The sequence below is a fragment of the Gallinula chloropus genome (genome assembly GCF_964237585.1).
Source record: "Gallinula chloropus genome assembly, chromosome: 3".
Taxonomy (NCBI): Eukaryota; Metazoa; Chordata; class Aves; order Gruiformes; family Rallidae; genus Gallinula; species Gallinula chloropus.
In genome coordinates, this window is record NC_140087.1 from 9,066,738 (window position 1) to 9,074,707 (window position 7,970).

Genomic DNA, 7,970 nt, shown 5'->3' on the forward strand with positions numbered 1-7,970 from the left:
TGTGATTACAGATGCCATTGCACACTTATTCTGAGTTTGAACACTTTGATCCTTGAAGTGATGCCCTCTTCAATATCTCTGAAAACCTTGTAAAAGAAAGTCATCTTCACTTTCCTGTGAAATTTCTGCAGCAGTGAATCACAAGAGCAAGCCTTTCTGTCCCAACCTGCAGTCCCCCAGGACATGCTGCTGGGCACACAGAGATACCCCCCCTTAAGAAATTACATCCTCCTTCCCAGCTGAGGAAAAATGGCTTTAGCCACAGCATGCCACACCTCTTCAAGGTTTGAACTTGAACAGGAAATGATAATGGTCCAACGGGATCCCAGAACAGAGGTGTGAGGAGCAGTGAAGTGTCCGGGCAAGCACTTTCCACATCTGTGACTATCCCTGGTGCCACAGCAGTGGGAAGAGGACTCTTGAGCTGCATCCTTCCACTCAGCTCTGGGCCAGCCACAATGGGGCTAGTCCTGGGAGAGAATTCCAACCTGCATTAGAAACAAAATATTTAAATTTCCCTTTAGAGATATCCTACCTTAATGAGTGTGGATGTGACCTTTTAATGGAGAAAAAAGTTTTGACAACACCAGGATGTTGAGCTGAGGTTTCAAGGTGATTCAGATGAACAGATGAGATTCTGGCCTTTTGAAATGAAAATGAAATGACTCATAAATGTATTTACAGAGTTTGAAACAGAAAATGCCCAACAGTTGAAAGAGATTTCTTCAATCTAAAGGTGGTTTGGTGGGTATTTTTGTGAACATTTTCTCTAAGTGAGTATTCCTGGGGCCCAAAAGAAAATGTTACACAATTCAGACACATAAGCAAAACCCAGTTATTTACAAACTTCTGTACAGAATGTGTTCACGCCTTTCTTTTAAGATCCATGTTTTTTCACTAGTCATTTCGTAAAATCAGACTGACATGGTGTCATGAACACATTACATTCCCAGGTGGGACAATATTGCAGTAGTATATATTATCTCCCAAACCATTCCTTCATTTTCTATTTATCCCCTCTTCCCTCATGACCCTTTTGCTCTCTCTTGGCCACCTCCCAAAATAATTCTCTTCTGTTTTCTTTTTTGCTGACAGCTTCCATTTAAAAGACCTTGGTTTCTGCCCCTTTGTATTCATTACAGAATATAAATCAGGAGATCTCCGATTAGCTTACTTCCTTGTTTTTTTTAGCCAGGATGATGTCAGTACAGCTTAGGGAATGAAGTTTATTGGTTACATTGTGCTCTATCTTCTAGTCGAATGAAGAGAAGCCCAGTGTCCCAAAGAGTGTGGAAGCTTGATGTAAACAACTATAATTTATATTGCTTTGAATCCTGGTGAGAAAGAAAATTTGCATGCTAGACATGAATGTGCTTTGTGATCAGGCATTGGTTTAGCTCAAAGGAAGAAGTAAAACTTAGTTAAAATGTCACAGCTCCCCTTTTGTTCTGCAGGAATCAGCCTCTGGTGTACTTAGTGACTCATTTTTTGATAGGTGTGTTTGGCAATACTCTCAGAGCTATTACTTAAAATACTGACGTGGAGAAGGTGCACCCTCTTTTCTAATAAAACAAACGGTCAACTTCTTTAAGATTCACTAGGCTCAGTAACCCTCACGAGGGTTTAAGGTTGCCACGAAGACTGGCTGTTTGCTTCCTTGTCACAGTGGAGTGCTTGGTGGCATTCAGCTTCCTACAGAAATGGAAAGATAGCTGGAGTGTTTTCAATGCTTTTTCTTGCCCATATAGTTTATTTTATGCAGCACATGTATTTAACATGAACCAAAATAGCGATAGTATTTAACGGCAAGGCTAACCTTTATCATCTGACAAGTCCCATTTGCCGTTTGGAGTCAAAATCACGTTCCATTAGGAAAAGTCACTTCAAGTTATATCCCCACTGCTCTGTTTATTTATTGAGAAAGCATGTTTTCACCTTATTTTGCAATCTATTCCCACCTGTTTATTTTAAGATGGAATGCCCTCACACTGAAGCAGCATTGATTTCATTTCCCCAAACATGAAATAAACTTTCTTTCCTCTCCGAACAGTGCCAAACTCTGGCATTCAAAATCGATTTTAAACCAGTGAACCTTAGCCTTGCTTGCATCATTTCAGGGTCTTCCTCAAGGCCTTTAAAAGGCAGTTTGTTAGGCCTTTCCCCCCCAGTCCTGCTGCAAGCTGCTTGTGCTGAAGGAGGGCTGATTTCTGCAGGGCTGGGGAGCAGGCAGGTGTGGGGCCTGAGATGTGCCTATGTATAACCCACCAACACAGGGGGACCCCTCTGCATTACTGGGGTCTCCTCCACTGTGGGCAGGCAAAACATCTGTGAGCACCCTCCTCTCTCTAAACAAGCTCCTGTGGCCCCATACCCATTTCCTGGTTTAAAAAAAAAAAATAATAAATTAGCAAATTGCCAAGACAGACAAATAAACCAAAACAAACCCATGACAGTGAATTACAGCAAACCTCATCTGACATACGGCAGTTTACTTAAGTCACCTTGAAATGATGAGGTGCTTCAGTGAGCTTTCACACCTGTGTTCAGAGAAGGCCTTGAGCTCCCTTGCCGAGTCTGTGCTCTGTACAGGGCTTTTTTTACTAAATTTGGTAGGGCCTGAAGGCTACTTGCTCTTGGCTGGAGACCTTGAATTGCATTTCAGCTCTACATGGCTGAAAACATTTCAGGAAAGAGGCAACAATAAAATAATGTTCAGTGACCTTTCTGCTGGTGGTTCTTAGAATTCTTGTCATGTGGAATCACAATGAAAAGCAATATTGTATTATATTACTTTTTTTTCTGTTCAAATCAGAACAAAATCAAAGCTAATGTTTTTTTTCCCTGAAAGCCATCATTCCATTCTGAAACCTAAATCTGAAGATTTCTGAAAGTGGCTTACTTTTCTGGGCCAGGACACCTCTAAAAATGAAGTTTAATATAGCTGACACTTGCCTTAATTTCTTGAAAATCTAGAAGAAAGTTTAGGGGTACAAGAAACCCTTGATGTTTCAGCTAGAAAGGCAGCAAGTATTTTCCTCTGGCTTAAGAGCACATGTAATTAGAAAACTGCTTTCACTAGAACTATTTGCATCATCTGTTGCAGTCAATAATGTTGTCGTGTCTCAAGTGGACAAACCTTGGTTTGTAGAATATCACAAGTTTCCTTTGCCTTGTAAAAGCACAGAAAGAGTATGATCAGGATTTTTTTTTTCCCCATTAGCTGTAGATAAAATAGGGTAAGGACCCTATTTGTATGATTTCTATGATTAAATTTACAGTGATATGCATGGTTATTCATAGATATGCATTGTTTCAAAATTAGCATAGGAGGTGAACTAAATCACAACTTACAGCAAGGATTTTCTAATCTCTTCCTATCAGGCAACCAAGAATGTTACCAGAGTTGGCCGAATGAAAAAGAAATCAGTTCTTTTATCCAAGTTCTGAATTTTAATTTTAAAGAGAGCACAAAAGATGATGACACATTCTGTGTGGTTCATCCCACCTGGAACACACTACAGGTGAGGACAATGTCACTTTGTTGAGCTCCTCAAATGAGAATTTGGATGTGTGATGGGCTGAGTGGTTTCTCAGACGGAGGATACCAGGTCCTCTAGGCTACTGGTTTATAAAGACATCAGACTAATATGGAATTGAAAATCACTAACATACTGTCCAAAACCTACCATCTATGGAAATACCTGGCTGGGCATGCAGTCTGAATTGCTCCTGCAGTAAGGCATCCCACCCCAGGGCACGCAGGCAGGGCAGGGGAGGGTAAACTTGCTCTGCTTCTGCTAAACTGGAAACTCATTCTGCAGCCTTCCTGTTCCTTTTCCACCAGTCTGATGCCTCCCCTGGGCATACAGACAGACATGCCGAGAACTGTGTGGTTCTGGACATACAAACAAACACGAGGGCTCTTAAAACCCCACAGTTTATAAGCTAGTCTGTTGAAAACATGCTTGTTGGAGATTAAAGGCTTAAAGTACCTATGTTGCCAGAAAAGCTATCCAGGAGTTTTCTAAATGAGACATAAAGTCCCCACACACAGTAATTGCTGTGGTCAATTATGCTAAACCCAGCCAATAGGTTTTCTGTAAACAAACATTTTGTTAGTCAGATTAGAGGTCATCACCACTGATACATAGGGAGACATAATTAGTTCTGATAAAATCAGAATTTAGCCAGAAATGTCATCCTTCCTAGTTAAAGTATAAAGAGACAACTAGTGCAAAGTGAAGCAACTGCTTTTAGTAACGCCAAGATTTTCTTCCTCATTAAGATTTCTCCAAATTTCAATATACCAGGACAATTTATTTAATCTAAGTTATGAGAAGAAAATGAATAGGAGGAGAACATGATACTAGATCAATAATCAAAAACACACTATAAAAATGCATGGTCACAAACTGGGGTGAGGTTACTTTTCTCCACTTTTTCCATCTATAATTTATTTCCTAAATGGAATAGAAAAGTGACTACTGAAAATTGTAATAATACTTATTACACACCATCATATAAACTGGAAACTCTCATGAAAATCAGGGTTTCCCACTACAAACATCTTAAATATTCAGTGGAACTCACCCAGTAGAAATTACTATCTAGCAGAGCGTCAGGCACAACACTGAATGAAGTTTTGACTTTAGGTTAAATGCTGGAAAGTTGTTAAAAACATTAAATAAAAGGGTTAACTTCTCTGGTTAACTGTGCAATTTAGACAAAAATTACATCTGTATTGAGCCACTGGCTCTTATATAAAAGGTTCCAATTCCTGCATTAGGTTGCTCAGGCTGGCACTTAAGGATGTAAAACAATTACTTATGTTCCTGAATTACAAACTGAATGTCATGTCTGAAAGATTAATATGTCAGTAAGCAGATAGAGGCAAAATAGTAGTTTCTTACCTCTAGACACTTAAAATATTTTACCCTTGAATTTTTTAGTTGTCATAGAAATGAGAATGCCCAAATGTCCAGGCTATGGTGCTTTCTGATTCATATTATGATTCCCCACAGCAAGTATTTTGTATTTACTTTGCATATTGAACATGTGCTGTAGTGTTTTAATATGGAAATTGGTTCTAAACTCATGATTTAGATGACCTCCAAAAATACCATTGAGACAGACAGTATGCTCTTATGGCAGTAGGGGCCAAAAATCTGCCCACAACCCAACAAGTGCACACCTTGTTATGTCTTCTCAGGTGAAATTCTGAAGTGAAAGCATTGTGCTGCCTTCTTTGTGACAGTCTTGGTTTTATTCTTTTATTATAAGGTCCTTGTACCCTTGCCATTTGCTACTTTCTGTGTCCCCACCTTTGCTGAAGCTCCTCTGTGTGCAGTATCTGCTGAGGAAAGGATTAGCATTCCAAGCTAGTCCAAAGAGCTGGAGCAAACAAAAAAATAGTTAACATCGTCACTAGCTTCTTGATGATCTTTTGACGTGCCTAAGATAGTTTACTTTGGCCATGGAGATAAGAAAATAACCTACTAGGTAGTGCATAGACTATGAGTGTATAACAAACATTGCAGAAACAATTCATTGTTCTTCTGATTAAAGACAATGAAATGAGATCTGTGTGAAAAGAAAAGGAGATTCAAGAAGGTGAGTTAATTTGAAAAGAAGATTCAATGTGTATCCTAGTATAGTTTTCTATTTTGGATGTGAAAATGTTAAATTTGCTTTGTATAGTCACTAGGGTGTTGTCGATGGCATGTTGCCATTGCTAAACCAAACAGCATAGCAATAAAACATCTTTCCATGCTGGAAGAGGAAGTAGGAGATTAGTGTATAAGAAATAAATTGCATAAAACTATAAGAGAAATCCCAAGGGTCTCAAATGTGTAACACACTAAGGAGAGCTTGTTTTATACAGCTTTTACGTTGAACTAAACAATATGAGTGTACATAATGTGTTTTCTTAAGGAGGCTCATAATGCATTTTATTTGGTTTTCTCATGAATTGAAAAACGGGTCACTAGTGCTATAGATTGTAACTTTTTGCATGGTATTGCTCCAGTTTTCATGCTTTATTCATTCATTGTGTTTGGGGTTTGGTTTGTTTATTTGTTGGGATTTTTTCAACGCCTCTCAACAGAAATATCTCTGCTGTTACATGATTATACTAGCGCATGCCTTCATGGTGTTAATTGTTAATTATGGCTTTATAGGCTGTGTGCAATTCTCTTTGCAAATATTTCCTGTGCAGTCACAGTGAATGACTTTATGTACATTAAAAGAAACATGTTAGGGGAAGGTATGTTATGATTTCAGTTTGCAGTTGAAAACCTGGACCTCAAGTAGAATTTGTGTTGTGTTTTGAATGGAAGAGTCCATGCATGAATCTGGGAAACCTGGCAGGAGTTAAAAGGACACCGACAGACACGTAGACTAAGCAGTGACCTGAACTACAGTTTAAGGACTTTTCTTCATTTAATGTGAGTTGTATAGCCCAAAAGCCATCTGTCATCTGAGCTCAGTGAAAGTTTCTTTCACCAATCTTTTTTTCTATTTTGTGTAAAGAGGCAGATTTAGTGAGATCAAAACATATCGAGAATGCGTTTTGCCAAATCTTTCCTTAACAAATGTAAACATTCCAAAAATTCCCTCTGACTGACTTTGACACATTTTTAAAATTATATGTTGTCATTTGGGAACTGGAATGACTTCTTATTTCAGCAAATCTTTTCATTTTACTTATTGTCATAAAATAACAAAAGCCTCAAACTCAGGTTTTCTGGACTCCAAGCGATTTCACTCAAAAAAAATTTGCTTTTAAAATTCTCTACATTAAAAAAGAAAAAAGAAAAAAAAATCAGGCTTTCCTATGTGTGAACATCTAGTAAGCCAAAGGAATCATGTTTTCATCCTGCTTGACAATCAATTAACAGTTTTTCTTTCCCTTCCTCCACATGGGTAGTCATGAAATGTACGTGTTAGACTGGAGGAGTTCCGGAGCTCTATGTAACATGACCATGGGCTAATTGACCTTGAAAGCCCAAACCTTCAACTAAACGGTGGCATAACTGTGGAATCTTCTCAAGTTAGTGAGACAACTGCATACAAAGATGAGCAGATACTGTAGTGGCTAGGTTTTTTTTTTTTTTCTGGGAAGCTCTTTATTAAGAGATTAACTGATGACTGCAGATTGACAAACTCATATTTGTGTATTTTTTTCTTCCCCCTGTTTTCAGTAATTGCAGTTTCTCTACAATGCTTCCCCCTTTAAAAAAAAAATTAATAAGGGTTAAAGTTATGCTAGGATTCTGTGCCATGGATAAAATCCAAGCCCCTCCCCTGTGACTTCAAAGGGACCATTTGCAGTGGAATGAGTGTCATTTGGTGGTGGTAGCAGGAAGCTATTCGGCCAAGAGGCACAACATAAATGAACCAAGGAGGGGGAGACCAGGACCTGAGGACTGGTGCAAAAGTTTTTCCGCCTGTGGGAGCACGCAGGTTATTTCAGCTGCTGGGTTGCAGCAGACATCAGCAGGGGATTTGCTGCCATCCTGGGAGGGAAGCTCACTTCTCTTTGGCTCTCTGCCCTCCTGCCATAAAAACTGAGCGTGGGCACGAGGGCTGATGTTTGGGTGTTCTATAGCAGAAAGGTGACCATCACATTGAAGCTAAGAGTAACCCACAGTTCTGTTGGAAAATATCTGGCTTCACCTCCTGCTCATGCACTGCTGAAATAAGCCACAGAGCCTCACCTTCTCTCTTTGCAGTTTAATGAGCAGAAAAGAAAAATTCCTTTCCTTCCCACTGTGAAACGGACCTTTACTTTCATAAAGACAGAAAGATGTAGTCCTTTCATATCCATTCCTGCCTGCAAGAATAGTTCACTGTGCCTTTTCATGGCCCTCACTCTTGTCCTCATGTGCAGGTTTTCTTGGGTGTAACTTACTAAGGTTTTGCTTGCCTTAGATTCCTGCAGGCTTCATTTGGATACAATGCATACTTGCCTC